Source organism: Eurosta solidaginis, chromosome X, assembly GCF_040869045.1.
Source record: "Eurosta solidaginis isolate ZX-2024a chromosome X, ASM4086904v1, whole genome shotgun sequence".
Classification (NCBI taxonomy): Eukaryota; Metazoa; Arthropoda; class Insecta; order Diptera; family Tephritidae; genus Eurosta; species Eurosta solidaginis.
This window is the reverse complement of record NC_090324.1, coordinates 69,141,117-69,158,607: the sequence shown is the minus strand read 5'-3', so window position 1 is coordinate 69,158,607 and position 17,491 is coordinate 69,141,117. Positions and strand designations below refer to the sequence as shown.

The 17,491-nt window shown below is 41.5% G+C and overlaps 2 pseudogenes; both read left to right on the top strand.

Annotated features, from left to right (window-relative positions):
* Positions 1-1,301: 1,301 nt before the first annotated feature.
* On the top strand, positions 1,302-3,417 carry LOC137235007 (F-box only protein 28-like; annotated as a pseudogene).
* A 393-nt stretch (positions 3,418-3,810) lies between these two features.
* On the top strand, positions 3,811-4,815 carry LOC137235006 (stimulator of interferon genes protein homolog; annotated as a pseudogene).
* Positions 4,816-17,491: the final 12,676 nt, after the last annotated feature.

Here is a 17,491-nt window from a genome sequence, read left to right as displayed (position 1 = left end):
GGACGGAGAGGCCGAGGTCTCCGTTCCAGATTCGCATTATTTTTGTTTGGTTGGACGAAGAGGCCGAAGTCTCCGTTACAGACTCGCATTTTTTTGTTTAGGCTTTTCTGGGCTGAACGAAGAGGCCGAGGTCTCCGTTCCAGCGTCTAATGTATCGTGTCGCTCTCAAGGCAAGTGTGGTATTTTATGGATGTACCGGGGCGAGCGGCCGTGAAGTTGGTTGCGTGAAGCGGAGGTGTTTTATTACAAAACGTATGTTAGGATAGATAACTTAAGTGCATATGCGAAGCATATTATTAAATACAATTTTTACCAAGATGAAATTTACGTTCACCTTACATAAATTTGCAGATTGGCGATGCGTTCTCCGCGACGCGTTCTATCTGCACGTACCATTATGCTAAATGTAACATGCAACCCTGTCGTGTATTTATTGGTCAGCTGATAGCTGGTATGGTGAGTTTGTGGCGTGCGAATATATATATACATATATGTATTTGCTTGCCCTTGAAAAAAACTAGGTCACCGGGGCAGTAGCACACTAAGCCAGTAGAAACAGTTGACTTTTTCCAATTTCGGGACTTTGTCGTGTCGGAATTCTTTAATTTCGGGACTCGGATTGTTTTTGTACCGAGCCCTTATAACGACTGTTTGTGATGTTTGTTGTTGAAAAACAACAAGTCCTGCCCCACCCCGCCAAAAAGCAGGCAGTACCGACGGCAAAAAAATCAAAAAATGGAAAAAAAATTTTTTGTTTGTTTGTAGATGAGAGCACTTAATTTTTAAGGAGGCGTTTGACTTTATTTTTTGTGCGTAAATATGTTTTGGGATTGCCCGGGTCAAAAAAAAGCCGATCCCGATTTTGTTCTTTGCGTGTATAGAATGTAAAGTTCCGATGAATTGAAAGAAACGGGAAAAATATCTAATGATTTTTTTTTCGTTCTTTCTATTCTTTGACTACGGCGGTTGGAGTACGATGCATGGCTACTGGAGGAGGAAAATAGTAAGTGAATTTTAAGATTTGTTCATTTGATGTATTCTTTTATTTTAAGTTACTAATTAATATTCTTTTTATTTTCAGGTGACTGGTGATGGATGCAGGCGGTAGGCGTAATCCATGGACTTACTGGTTTTGTGTTTCGTTCCTTTTTTTTGTTTTCTAGGTTACCGGCAGCGCAATATGGTGCTCTAACTGCGGCGTCGGCCGCGCCGCTAGTTGTCACACATTTGCGTTGCCCACTGATGCTTTTGTTAATAGACTTTTTTCATATATTTGCAGTTTTTTGGTGTTATCTCGCAAAATGAATGATGTCTGCATGGGTATGCTGAATTCAACATTTTCGCGTCTTATTACGCAAATATATAATCGTTTTCATGCAATTAAAGCGAATATGCCACGTCGTGAATCTGCGCGTCGCATTCATTCATTGGCTTGTGAATGTGATATAACTTGAACCTGCTATATGCGTTTGTCGTTGCTGCAAATGACATTTGGTAAACATAACGAACGTGGTCTCTGTTATTTCTTTCCAGGAGCAATTTTAGATGAAATTTATAATATTTAGAATTATGTAAGAAATACACCGAGGGTTTTGTACCCTCACAACATATACCTATTTTTCCATTTTTCTTACATACATGTTATAAAAGAATTGAATCTAACTCTGAATTTAACATTTATACATTTTTATGGCATGAATTATATCTTTATGAATTACACGTCAAAACACATATATACATGCGGTTGCATATTGAATTATTATTTACTAAATTGAAGGACAAACCAGACTTGCGCACTTTTGCACGCAAGCAAAATATTTACATTTTTCGCCCACATAAATTTCAAATATAGGTCACCCTAACATACACTCAAACATTTGGAAGGAAAGTGGAAATGCACTCAGCTACAAATACAACATACATAATAATTTGGATAAACGAAGACCAACAGTAAAAGTCGCCAAACTAAGCGCCGCTACTAGTTGGGACTTTTCTCTACATACTTACGTACAAGCATACGGCACACCAACGCACGCCCTAAGCAGAAGCCGAAAGCATCAAACGAGGCCAACGCACCATCAAAACCAAGTGACAGCGAACATACGCATAAACACAAATGATCGAATTCGATAGGTAAAGCAAAGACTGGAAAACACGGCAAGCATACAACAAGCGTACGTACGAGATTTGGTACATTGTTCGCTATGTATATTAGGGCTCCCGAATATTGGGATATGAAATGCCGGGATAGCGTATTGTCATACATGATCGAAAATATGCATATATGTATATATACAGAGGTACAACCAATTGCATGATAATGGAAAGAGGGAAAACGCATGTTAGCATGTAAGCGTATGTATGCACTAATAGAATACAGCGAAAGTAGCGTTAAACTAGAATTCGATTTTTGCATTCCCACCTTTTATAATTGTTAAAATTGTTATTGTAAAGTTACTGACTGCCTGCGCGCAGTCCCACATAATTTTATAACGGAGGAATTATTACCAATGAATTGTTTTTAGGAAATAACCGTCCACCGGCGTACAAAATCATACATAAGGGCGGCAAATTAGCTTGTAAGATCAGAAGCTAGGAGATAGGCATACGAGTCAGTGGGCTTCTACCACTGATCAGCACGACCTGAAGGTTTCTACTTCATTTTGTGGTTATTTTATATTCAGTAGGAGGTTTCTACTCCAACTGACGGAGAGCTTAGCAGAGGGGTTCTACCTCCGCTACTCTTATTTAGACAGAGACAGAGAGTAGGAGTAGCCATTAAGGACAGCGATCTTTTTTTTAATAAATATTATAACGTTTTCCGAAACCCCTTTGTTTATTTATTTCAAGCGGAATAGGTTCCCCACCAAATATAGGAACCCTGGGTGGACTGAGCATACCTCAGCAGGAATAAGTCCGTCACACCGCCTAGAACAGCCTTATCGCGTTACCGATGAATTATTTGATCTCTCCACAATGGCCATGGAATACTGCAGAGATCGCATTGAACAAACTTTGCCTGATATTGCTTATTTTAATAAGGACTTTTTTAAATTGCCCACCACAACAAAAAGACCTGCTTTGTTAACCTCCGTCGACCATTCTGACAGCGCCTCGTCTTCACCACCCCAAAGCAATATGGTATTGCGCAAGGGTATACGCAAAATTAAGCAGGGTATGAAAATTTACAACAATCAATTATCTGTATTGCGTAATGAATTGCGAAACTGTAAACGAAAATCATCTGAGCAAGGCAACCAAATTGAAGAGCAACAAAAATTATTAGGCGAATATGCAAATCGTTTAGATGAGTATGATAAAAAGAATGAAGAAATGGCACAAAAATTTTCTACTTTGTTGCAGGAATTGAATAAGTGCAAAACTGAGTTCCGCTGCAAAACTGGGACCGCTCGATGAAGTTCTTGTTTCGAAATTTAATTTGAACATAACCCGTCGTGACATACACACGCTACTGGGCAACAATGGGATTAATGTTGAAGTCATAAATTTGTATATTGAAACTAATCACTGAACGCGGTGAGACCAAGCATCAAACACATGGTCTCCCCAATGTGTACGCAATGAATACCTTCTTTACACCCCGTTTACTTCTGGCTGGTCATAGTGGCGTGAAACGTTGGATACGAAAATTAGATATATTCTCCAAAGATATAATTCCTGTGCCGGTACATGTAGTTGTTTGTTTATAATTCCTCATTTGGACAATGTTTCATATATACAACCTGCCCTTAATAAGAATAGTGAATTAAACGGCGCCTTAAGTCTAGCCCTGCATGCCTATAAATTGAAATGGATACGAGCAATGATGAAAATTTTGATACACGTAATAAATACAAACTGAATCGAAAAAAAAAACAAAAACTTAAAATGAATGCGTTTGGCGATTATATAGATGTCAACGTGCACATAATGTTCAACATATATATAGCCGACATCATCCAACGAATTTTTAAAACACTCGTCGAATATCTCAAGTACAAAAGTCACTATTCTCCTGAAAATCGTTTATGGACCATATTATGCCGCGCATACTGCTACAATGTTCCTTCAAGGGTTCTTTTCTTTTCTTTTCTATATATCGTGCGCGCATTAGTCGAAGCATGCATTTATTTCCACCTCTTCATTATTTGGCATACATGCCAAATTTATGGTTATACCACTGCGTCAATGTACCCTTTATACGAGCCAATCATGGCTTCGATTCAGCCTCAAGTATGGCGGCTAATTACTTCGATGGCTATTTGAAGCTGACATTACCGGCTTATACCAATATTACAGGCATAAGGGAGCGCATCGATATGTATGAGCCGAGACATGATGTGAAATTCGCATTAAATCGCCTCATCATACTTGTGCCAAGTCAACTTTTTATTAAGTCAAAATTTGAAAGCCCTTACTTGGAAAAGGCGGAGCCGCTGCCCAAAACTATATATAAATCGTGCAGGAGTTTACCGCCCAGATCAAAATGATTTTTATCGGTTTACTTCTATATGACGCTAGAAGGCGCAACGCCAATTTTAAAATTTGTTTGAAACATTAAATTTTCAACCAACAAGTACTAACGCAATTCTTCAAATGAAGAGAGAAATTCTTTTGAATTTTTTTCAATACTTAAAGAAGTTGGTAGGAGAATGGCCGGAAACCGAGCAAAGAGGTGTATTTAGTTGTATGTTTGCTGAGTATATAACAAGAAATCGTGAGATAACATTTTCGCAGCAACATATGGAGTACTTCCATCACAAAATGATACTAGAAATTGTGCGTGGCGAATTGTTGCAACAAAAAAATAAATGAGTTATAAAGGTCCTCAAGAGTAATAAATAGTAGCGTGCTGAGTAGTATCGTATGTGTGGATGGGAAGACCTTGAAAGGAAGACGATTTTTCGTTAGCGTTGAATCTGGCAAAGTCCGAGAGAATGGGTTTTGATTTTTTTGGAACGTCGACTCCCAGGAAACGCAAATTTGTTTGGCCTTCTTTGAACCTTAAGCCCTACTGACTAAGCCGTTGAACCTCTTACATTACAAAGTTTGCAGCAACGTATACAGTGGGGATTTGATTTAGCATTAAATATCTTAAATGAACTTCCCAATGAAGTAATTAAAGCGAAAATGAATAAAAGCAGGGATAGTGGCGTTATTCACATTAAAACAAAAATCAACATAATGCAGGTTGTATTTTCAATATAACACGTTACGCATTTATGCAAATACTTCTATTTTTAGCCGCAACGATTGCCAACGAGGATTTCAGTGCAACTTGGACAAGAAGCACAGAAAATTAAATGCGCCAATGAGTACCGAGAAAATTTAATTCCGTTCCATCAAATGGAATTGAACGAAAGGCCACAAATGGCCAATTTCAACAGGGATGGATGCAGCTTCACCTGTCTCAGTGAGTGGGTGAGTTTGATTGAATAAGTTTACACTTAAGCTGTTTGATATAAGTTCCAAAATGTTATTGATTTGAGTCAGTTATTTGAGGTTTGTTCGTCAATGATGACAGATCTTTGATACTCCCAACCGAGAAATTCCTTTGTTCCTTTGATTAAGTAAGGGAAACGGGGACTAATTCAATCACCTTAGTGAAATTGTAGTAGACAAGTGTCTTTAGTAGGATATTAGTAGTGCTAATAAATTTGTCAATGCCACAAGTTTTTGGGGAAATAATTCATCTTCTACTAAATATTCAGTGAGTTGATAAAGTTATATTGGTTTGGTCATTCCTTCAGAACGCATCAGCATGCTCAATGAGTGCATTTCGTTATGGTTTCTCCATTTATTAATGAGATATTTTTTGACGTCGAGCGATGAATTTGATGTGGCTTAGGTTTCGTATGTTCACAGGTTTACGAAAGTCCACGCTTCCATGGTTTCCGTACTTCTCCTAAACCCTCTTGTGACCGAATCCTGGACTCCACTAAGCAAAGCTCTGTAAAACGATGTCAACCCATATTTAGTATATGGCTGTCCCTACTCAGTCAGTAAAAAATCCTGTTGGTCTCGTGCTTTTGGCCGAGTGTATATATGTTCTCTGGCAGACAGTGAATCTGCGTTAGCGTTCTGGTATCCTCGTTCTGGGATAACGAGTGAGTTGGGGTTGTTTCTGTAAAAATTAAAAAATAAGTGTTTGGTGGTAGATGGGCGATCTGCATTAGGATTGTTGGTTGGCCTCGTTCCGGGTGCACGAGAGCTGGGTTTGATTTTTGTTTTTTTTTTTTTTTGGAAGGAGGGATATGGAGGAACGGAGGAATTGTTAGGAGCAGCTCGTCGCCTTCTTGCAATCTGTCTCTTCCGGTGGAAGAAGGATCAGTCTGACCAAAGGTCGTCTGACTTGACCCTTCTCGGTTTTGAGGTCGACTACGTGTACAACGCGACCTAACCTCCATTCCTCAAAGAGGACAACTTATCTCCCACTTTTATATTTTGTTTGGGATGCTTCCACTTTACACGCTTTTGAAGTTCGGATAGATATTCCACCTTCCGTCGTTTGCAGAAAGTGTGATGGAGGGCTTTGAGTTTCTGCCAGATTGATCATCTAGGCAGAGCTCTCACCAACATCTGCTTCTGGCGAAGCCAGTAGGTGGCTGCCAGTGAGGAAATGGCCTGGGGTAAGCGGCTCTATGTCCGTTGGGTCATTGGATGCCGGGCTGAGCGGCCTCGAGTTCAGGCATGCCTCGATGCAGCACAAGAGTATATGGAATTCCTCGAAGGTGAATTTGTGTGGTGAGGCTATCTTTTTGAAGTGGCTTTTGAAGCTTTTCACTCCAGCCTCCCACAGCTTCCCATATGGGGAGCGCCTGCAGGGATGAAATGCCAAGTGAGCGACTGGTGGCTGTATTTGGAGACAGCGTTCTCTCGCGCTTGTGAGATGAAAGTCTTGAATTCTTATCGTAAGGATCGTGACGCTCCGACAAAATTCGTACCGTTGTCGGAGTACATATTTTTTGGGCATCCGCGCCTAGATATGAAACGGGCATATGCCGCAAGAAATGATGGTGTGCTGAGCTCAGTAGTGGCCTCCAGATGATTTGCTCGTGTGGTAAAACACACGAAAAGGCAATCATAGCCTTTGGATAGGCGACAACCTCTGCCGCGGTAACTTTTAATGGCGAAGGGTCCGGCGAAGTCGACTCCAGTATTCGTGAATGCACGGCTGAATGTCATGCGTTCGCGAGGGAGAATACCCATAAGTTGGGTCTGAGTACGCTTTCGGTGTATAGTGCAAACCTTGCAATTGTGAATTACTGCCCTAGTCATGGTTTTACATTAGGTATCCAGTATTGTGTGCGTATCAGACGTAACATGAGTTGGTTTTCCCCATGCAGACTTTGTTGATGAAACATTAGGACTGTCAGACGAGATAACCTGTAGTTGAATGGGAGGAGGATTGGGTGGCGTTCATTAAAAGCTAAGTCCTGTGACGCCCCGAGTCGCCATCCTACCCGAATGATGCCATCTTGGTCTAAGTAGGGATTAAGTGAGAGTATTGCATTTTTCCCTGCAATTGGTTTTCCGGCCTTTAGATCAATATATTCTGAACTATAAGGTTGTTTCTAATAGATTTTAATGACAAGTTGAGTTACTGATTTGATATCATCAAGGGAGATTAAAGGTGGCTTGACCTGAAATGATTTATTTGTTTTGGGGTGAGTTCTTCGGTAGAACCTCAAAACGAATGATAACACCCGTAAAGCCCTAGGTAGGTCCGAAGAACGTTGAAGAATATCGGTAGTATTTACGGTTGTTGTTGCGCAGGTCTTCGCCCTCTTTTCCTCTACGGAGGTGATGTAGTCACTTTCTTGTGCTGGCCATTGGGAAGTGTTTTCTTGCAGCCAAGGAGGTCCCTGCCACACAACGAATTGTTGACCAATTCAGACGCAGGCAATACTCTGCTACCTAAATCTGCTAGGTTTGATTCTGAATTTACGTGCAACCAGTCCTTATTTCCATGTCCATGACCATGTCGATGATCTTAGTGATCCGACGCGTGAAGAAAGTGGACCAGGAACAAGGCGATTTCCTTATCCACTCGAGGACGATAGTTGAGTCCATCCAAAAGTGAACTCTCACTGGTCCCAGTTTAAGATTCCTGAAAATTGATTCGGTGATTTCCGCTAGCAGCACGGCTCCGCAAAATTCCAAACGTGGAAGAGAAAGAGCTTTCACTGGAGCTACTCGTGTTTTGGCTAGAAGCAGGTTTATGCAGACATTATCATCCGTTTTGACGCGCATGTAAACGGCTGCTGCATAAGCCTTCTCGGATGCGTCACAAAATACATGGATCTCGGTGTCGGTTCCCGGTGAAAAGTTTACCCATCTAGGTATCCTGATCTTATAGATTTCATGGTATTGGTCGGTGAAGGTTTTCCATCGTTCCAGCGTACTGGTAGATACTGGTTCATTCCAAGCGGTGCCTTCTAACCAAATACTTTGCATGAGTATTTTTGCCATAATGACCATTGGTGCCAGCCACCCTAATGGATCGAAAAGTTTGGCGATTGCCGATAATATCGCCCTTTTCGTATTGTTTTCGGGATTGTCCAGCATCCCTGCTTTAAAGTAGAAGAGGTCTGACTGGGCATTCCATCGAATGCCTAATGCTTTGACTGAACTGGTATCTTCGAATGCCAGGAAGTTTTCACTGAACAGGTCTGCTTTGGGGATGTCCCTTAGAATGTCCTCTGAATTGGATGTCCATTTGCGAAGTGGAAAACCGCTCAGTGTAGGACTTGACGAATCTCATCTCTGGCTTTAATGGTCGATGTGATCGTATGTCCACCCGCTAACACGTCATCTACACACATGTATTCTCGCAGTATGCTAGCCGCTGTAGGGTGTGAACTTGACACGTCGTCTGCTAGTTGTAGGAGCGTTCTTATCGCGAGATATGGAGCGCAGTTCACTCCGAAGGTAACCGTCTTTAATTCGTAAAGACTAATAGGGTCATTCGGGGAAGTGCGATGCACAATACAATGGATTTGGTGTGATTTTCGTTCACCCAAATATGTTAATACATCTTTTAGATGTCGCTATTGAAGACGAAACGGTATAGTCTCCATCGAAAGATAAGGATGGGTAGATCGGCTTGTAGAACTGGGCCTTTGAGGAGGATATCGTTTAAGCTATTACCGTTGGCCGTAGGGCTCGAGGCATTAAATACTACGCGTACCTTTGTAGTGGTACTTTCTGCTTTAATAACGGCGTGGTGGGGCAGGAAGTAATGATCCGAATCGTCGGATGGGATATTCTTTTTTACTTTTTTCATATGTCCGAGCGTTTCATGTTCTGATAACACTCGAACATACTCTTTCCTAAATCTGAGTTTTTTTATTAGCCGCCCTCATTCCGGAAGAATTGAGAGCATGCGCGTTTCAGGGACGGTCTTAAATTAATGTTATTAGGGTAATCCTGCTTGAATGGTAGTGATACGGTGTATCTTCCATCTTCATCACGTTTCGTTGTTTTTTTAATTATTTTTTCGCAATACCTCTCTTCATCATTTAATATTTTATATTTGGACACATTTTCTACCTCCCGGAAAGCTTTCAGTTGATTGTCTAATGCAACCTCGTTGTAGAAGGACATGATGTCCTTCGTTGGATTTGGTGCTTCGATACCGGTTAGTATCAAACCGAACACTGTCTCTTGGGCCAGCTGTGTATTAAGCACGTTTTTCTTAAGGCCACTTAATACGATTTGGGGATATATGTTTCCGCCAAGTATAAGGTCTACGTCTTCGTCTGCCAAAACCAAGTCTGGGAATGCCTGCATAGTCATTGCGTTGATATGGAAGGATGGAAGATTCCCAGTGAGTTTCGCTAGAACTAGTACGGGTGTAGTCAGGCTGAAGCAGGGATCCACTGGTGAACGTCATTCGATGTTGGATGCTTCTTTCACCTGAGCTGACACCGCATTTGTGATGCCTGAAACCTGGGCATGCTTTCTCCTTGCTGGCAAATTGATTCTGCGTTTCAGACTTTCAGTTATAAAGGAACATTCAGACCCTGAATCAATTAATGCCCGCGCGGAGAAGTCGGTACCCTTATGGTGAATGTGTACGCACGCCGTTCCTAATAGCAAACCTGTGCTGGAATTGGCATGGCAGGATTTGACATTCTGGTTCGTAGAGGAATGTGGTTCTCCCGTCTCCTGTCTTTTCCGTGCCTGTGCCGAAGTTGATGGGGTATTATCCGCATCTTTGAAAGGATTGCGCACCGCCGGTTGCTGAAGTGTGTCCACATGCAGGAGCATGTGGTAACAAGAGTGGCATTTGGAACAGTTGTACGAACTGGTGCACCTCGTCACTGTGTGTCCTGGGGATAAACAGTTCAGGCAGATATTTGTGGATTTAACGAATTTAATCCTTTCTACCGGGGTTAAATCGCAAAAGCGTGAACAGTTGCGTAATCTGTGCTCCGTAGATTTGCACAATTTACACATTGATTTTGTTGTTTGCTTGGATAATTTTGTTTGAAAAGCACCAAGTCTTTTCGTAGGGGTATCTGTCGATTGTCGCAACGCGTTTGATTTCTGCACTTTCGAAGTGGCATTCCCTGTAAAATCAGACACGGTTTCAAGTGTCTCAAAACGATTTGACAATAATTTTTCCATATTCTCCCACTTGGATATGTCCGTTTTTTGGTCAATGCTCTGCTCCCATAGAGCCAACGTAGTTTCAAGTAATTTTGTCGCACATAAATAAGTAATAATCGCATCCCAATTTGAAACATCAATCTGATGGGTTTTTAAGGATGCTAAACAATTATTTATGTCGCGCTGTAAAGTTTTGATTGAGCTGCCGCACTCGCTATCTATCTTTTTTAGACAAACAAAAGTTGTAGTTGTGAGTTTACGAGAATCCCTTTATTCTCGTATCTTTCACATAGGGTTTTCCAGGCTGTTTCGAAGCCTTCATTTGTCAAAGGACATTTCTTGTGTGCAGAGCCGCATTTATGTCATTAAAATCGGCCTCGAATTCGATTATTCGATCTGCCAATCTAATGTAAGACTCCATATTCATGGTTGAAAAGTGGAGAACGAATTAACCAAGGGATATAAAATTTGAAAACCTGAGCGAGTCACCCAACCAACAACTATTAAAATTGCGCAAAATTGATTTATTACTTTTTATTTGTTTATTTTTTTCTGTCACTGCAGCTGATTTCCTACCGAAAAAGCAGGGAGAAGGGAAAAACAACAACAGTGTCTTTGACGGAAATAAAGGGGGCCACTCGCCAATCAAACGTTCAACTTTATTATAAATAAGTGCGCGCGCTGATATGAATCTCGACGAAAAGTGTGCAAACGTGTGATAAAATTTGTGCAACAAAGACAAAGAAAAACTGTGTAATAAAAATTGGTTAGAAAAACTAGTGAAAAAATAATAGTGATGCAAAAAGGAAATTGAAATTTGCCGCAACCGAATGGCGTGAAATTTTAGTGAAAGTGAGGTTATGTGCACCTTTTCCTTGTTCTGTGTTCCGAGAGCCTTACCGCTGGTGGGGGGACAGGCCAGATAGTCACAAGGAATCTTAACAACGTTAATGAATCCGTGTTTGCACTTATTTTCTTTTTGGCACTACACATTTTTTTCACACTTTTCGCGGTTAATTACAATCACGTATGGCACTTTAAATCGATTTTTCGCACTATGTATTTATTATTTTAACCAAAAAAAATGTGGCAAGAAATATTGCGCTTACTTTGAATTTTTTGGTGATTTGTATGGTGCTGATGAGATGATGTGACAGCTTGTGGTGCTGCAGTGGTTTCCGCTGGGTTTAGCCTGTTTAGTGTCTTGACGCTGATGTGAAGAGATTAATATAACCTTCCAAATTTTGTGGTATAGCTGTTGATGGGCAAATGACTTTTCGGATAACTTTTGTTGCTGTTATGTGATTTGTGTACTGTAATAGGTACTGTATTCCAAATTCCTGGTGAAGAAGGACCAAATGTTCGCACCGGGGTCGATCTCAATGGGAATGGGTATATTTGCAAATAAATAAGAGAAAACGAGAATTTCTCGTTATAATGGGTGAACTTTATTAAATAAATATAGAAATAAATTGGGTACAATATTACCTGAGTGTATTTGCAGGAAAAACGGCAGAGATCGCTGGCGGCAGATGTGTACGCGTTGGCTGTTAGAATCCAAGAGGCCGGTTGTATAGAAAGCTACAACCGTTGACCCGCAAAATCCTCCGTTTTGGAGGGGAAAGCACCCACACATAAACCCCGACCTGCATATGCATGAGTGCTGACAAAAAGGACACATACACGTGCATGTACATGCATGCACATGCAAGTGGCGATGATGGTGTGGGTGGTTATAAATTAAGTCGAGTATCAAGTATCGATTTTCAGAGTTGCATTGGGGGGATCGCAATCAGATGCGGAAAAGTTAGGCATCCTGCCTAAACAACATCCGTGGAGGAGAATAGGGCAACAACAAGCTTAACACAAGGGTAAACTTCCCACTATCTTCGCGAGGTCTAGATTTTGCCGGGTGTTTTCATCTAAGGAGTTATAGATAAAGGGTGTATCGACTTTCGAAGGGTTACGTTTGCCTCTTCGTATGATTCACAACCCAAAGGATTGTTTTGGAGGCCACCAGAGACCTAAGCTCCCCATCCTTCCTTGCAGTCTTTGACGTTTTATTGGCGGGCGAGGATGTACAATAAATATTTACTTCGACAACGGCACCAGCTTTTTCGGACCGTCGCGGTCTTTACAATCAGACTTTAAAGCCTTTACCAAATGATCGCGAGATTTTACACCAGTCATTGGGACGACACTTCACATACGGGGGTCTGTGGGAGGAGGGAGTGAAGAATTTTAAAAAAGATTGACTTCCCACACAAATTTTCTTTTGAAGAGTTCCAAACGCTATTGTGGTGGATAGAAGCTTGCCTAGATTCATAGTCATTGAGCCCATCATCGGATGACCCATCGGACCAGGAACCACTCACACCAGTCCACTTCCACCGTTATAAACACATGGCAATTCATCACAAATTTTGTCAGCGATGTAAAGGAGAATATATTTTGGAAGTGTAGAAAAGAAACAAATGGAAGCTTCCGAAAACAAACAGAAAGGTTACCTTGTGGTCACAAAAAAGAGAACCTTCAACTCTACGAGTAGCGGATAGGAAGCGTGAGCAATCTTCATGGTACCGATGGTCGGGTGAGAGGTGTAGGCATTAGAACTGAAAAAGGAGAAATGAGTCCTATTTACGTCGAACGAACGAGAGCCCTGTGCCCTCAGTAGAAAACTTTCCAATAAAACAACTCGCAACACATCAGAGAAACAACTGTCTGAGCTTAACATGACACGAGCATAGTGCGTCGAATCAACGGATAACGGCTTCGCTGGTTAGATAATGACACGATAATGGAAGAAGACGCTCCTACTCAGAAAGTATTCCTATCTTCACCCGTATTCGGAAGCGGAAAGAGGGGAGACCTCCAATGAGATCGGACGGGCAGGTGGAGGAGGACTACAATTTTGCTAGTGCCCTCAATTGGCGTCAGAAACAGGGGTAAGCGCAAATTATTAATGACGATAACATGTGTAAAATTATCTGACTTTTCTATTATGACGCTTAGCCATACAGTAAACCCAAATGTATTTTGATAACTTACAGCGGATATGAATTTGGTTCATCACAGTTTTCATAAAGACTCCAATATGTAAATCGCTTAGGTCTTATGTGTTGAAATATTTTTTCCAATCTTACAATTAAGCACACAACACTAAAGTGCTCACATTAAATTGGAAAATGGTGCCGACTTGGGCCTTGGGTTGGGTTGAAGTGGCCTAACATAGACTGAGTGAGTGTTTCTTCTTTCAGCTGCCACTTCCTACACCTGCTGTTACTGACGAGGCTAAATTTATAAGCACGTGACGCCAGAAGCCAGTGTCCAGTTAGTATGCCCATCGTAAACCATAAGTGTTCTCTCTTCAGAGATATGAGCCACTTTGTGAGTCTAATGTCGTAGGCTTTGTAGAGCCTTCCTACCAAATGTCTGCAGGTTTCTTCGCGGCAATAATCTCCACCTGAAAGACGGTGCAGTAAACTGGCAGCCTGTAGGATTTACTTACTTTTTTATCGGCACAGTAAATAGCAGACCCGACCCCTTCCATTAATTTGTAACAATCCGTATACACATGTATGCCATTTCTGTACACTGGCACCAACTCTCCGGCTCAATTGTGGCCCTAAGATCTCTTCCGAATCTCAGGCACGGGGCCATATATTCCGTTTGTCCGATATAAGTTGTCGTTATACTGCAATATAGGCCTTGCTGCAGTTGCTAATGCAGTGTTTCTGGCCATTAGTCTGCGGCTGACGAGGTAGGTTTTACGGCTCCTGTTATGCTAATCATTGATACTCTGCGTGCTCCCTCAAGTTGGTGTACATACTTTTTGGTTTGACCATAAACCAAGACCCCATAATAAAGCCCATAATAAAGTATGGGTTTAACGATTTCCGTAAATACCTAATGAGATAACTTGGGAGGTAAGCCCTAGCACCTTCTTGGATGAATACTATGCCGCGAAGGCTTTCTTCGCTCTTTCCTTCACATGGAATTTTCACGAGGGAAGCTTAAGCTTTGTCCAATGAGGGACCTTATATTTCCTATTAAATAATACTAGATTGATTTCCTAATAAGCGGTTTACCCGACTGCAGATACCATACACGTACACCTCGAAATGCCTGATCAATCAGTGACCTGATTTTTATTAGGCATATGCCTCTTATGATGACTGAAACGTCATCTGTATATACCGTAAGTTTGACACGTCCTCTGTCGAACCGCCTAAGGAATTGGTTTATAAGCAGCGTGCACAGCATTGGTGATAGAATCCCATCCGACGGCGTTCCTCTGTTTACAGGTTTTGTTGCCTCGCATAGACCCACTGGCGATGTGATCATTCTGCAGCTTATGTGGAGTTGATACAAATTGTTAAAGCTGGATGAACTTCAATCCAATTGAGACTGTCCATGATTGCTCTTTTCGAAACATTATTGAAAGCTCCGGCAATGTCCAGAAAAACACCTAGGGGATATTCCTGATGTTCCAAGGCCTTCTCTATATTCATAACCACCCTATGCAATGCAGTATCGACTGAGTTGCCTTTGGTGTACGAATGTTGTGCTGAAGAGAGTAATTCCTCGTTCATATTTGATTTAATATACACATCTATCAATCCCTCTAGGGTTTTTTCGGGTGCTGATGGTCTATATTTTCCCGCTTTGGGATGAAGACTTCTCGAGCCGTTTTCCAAGATTAAGGAACGTGATTCAGTTTAATGCAACCCTCAAAGATTATTCTTAGCCATTCTAAAATCGTTACACCGGCCATCTGCAGTATAGCAGAGAATATCCCATCTGGGACCGGTGATTTGAACTTCTAAAAGTTTTTATTGCCCATTCAATTTTGGTAATCGTCACCAATCCTGGTACCACTCGTTCCGGAATTAGGATTGTAGACGTGGTTACTAACTTTTCCATATCATCTCATGATGGAAAGTGTGTGTTAAGTAAAACCTCAAGGGTCTCTTCATTACTGTGTGACCATACTCCGTCGTCCTTTTCTATCAGTCCTGGACTGTATCTTTCTTAGTTGGACTTTCCTCAGTCTCGCCGTTTTGCTGGAACATTCTACGCAATTCTGCAATGGCACACACTTTGACCTTTTGGATTCATGTTTATAGATCCTCAATATATATCAGTATTCGTCCCAGCACTCCTCGCTTTCCGCAATTTTTGCCTGCTAAATCTCTTTTACCTGCCCTCTAATAAGACTCAGCTCCTTACTCCATCATGGTGGCTTTGCTTTCTTCTTGAATCTTCTCAGAGAACAAGCTTGTTACGGTCTGCTGTTATGGTCTACGGTTACGGTCCACTTGGGAGCGTTTTCGTGCGAACACACCTAGTGACTGGTGATGGGGCGAAAGTTGCGATACAAAAGTATCGAAAAACAAGAAAGAAAGGCCGGCGATCACTAGCGAAAAAAGCCACGAGTTTCCGGCCGTAGAAACACCAAAAAAGAGTAAGACAATTTTAAAAAAGGAAAGAAAAGATAGCCACGAGTTTTCCGGCCGGGAAAAAACGCAAGAATTAGCTTTTTACTTGCGCAGTTAATCGGAAATTTTTATAAAACCAAAAGGGGTTGTCGTAAAACTAGTCCTATAAGGCGTTATACCAACGTGAAGATTTGTGATTTGCTTCAGCCTAAATTTTCGCGGCCCTGCGACCATACAAAAGGATCGTATAACATCTAGGACACAACTTCCACACCAAAGGCGTCAAGCTCAGAGACTGCTATATTAGCACTATTGCTTACCTCAACTGCACGTCCCCAACTATATTCAACTCATCGCAAAACACCCTCGCGTGCTGTGCACATTTTCAAGAGAGTATTGTTGAAGGGCCAAAGACTGCAACGAGGAATCGCAGAGCGATTCCTTAACCCAATTACTAAAAGAACAAACAGGTTTATGCCCAGAAACTAGGAAGAGTCTATAGCGCAAAGTATCGACACAGTCCATTCCGACAAACCTCGTTTCTACTCGTCTAATAAACTTTACAACGGTTGTGTTGTGGTGACACAAGCTCCACGTATAGAATATCCAGTTGAAGTAGGTCGGCGTTTCACAGTCACCCCTAGTGAGGAAAGTTCTAGTGATTCCGATTCGGATTCGGACGGCACTAAACTAATTGGTGATGAGAACCCTTGTTATCCGAAGATAAAAGCCCTTCTCTACGTTTACGAAGTACACTACCACCTTTGGAAAAGCGTCCGACACCACCTCCGCCTCCAGGGCCAGCAGTACGCTGCAGCGTAATACAACGAACGCCAAAATTAGCCCCAAGTCATACAGGTCGTAAAAGTCAACACGAAGTTTTATTGCCACCAGGTTCACTCGATCACCTCGGACCAGAGCGCAACAACCACCAACAGTACCAACACAGCGCGCCCAAGACCGCGCACCACAACCAACAACCAGTAACCACGCCAGCAGAGGCCCACGGTACGTACTCTGGCGGCCATGTAAGTACCAGCCATGTATGAACTTCAAAATAATAACCCTACAAAAAATTTGGTCATAAAACTTACCCACGCCCATGCAAATGTGACTATGAATAAAACATATGACTGTAAAATAGCTAGTCAAATGACGTGGAATAACGAGAGCGTTTTTGCAGGGTAGTTAAAGAAACTTCTAAGTGGTACTTAGAGGGTTTTGTACAGTTCGGTTTAACTATTTAACATGGGTCGATTTTGTTTGTCAAATTGTAGTATTGAACACTCGAAATTGTTAGCTATACAACAATTTTTTTTCATTTTAATGATATTTTTTCTTTCTTCAAAATGATTGAAGTTAGCTCGATAAGTTTTTAGTCATAAGAAAAGCGGTCTGTATCATTTGAAAAGTTTTAGCGTTCCATTTTTGGAGCTCAA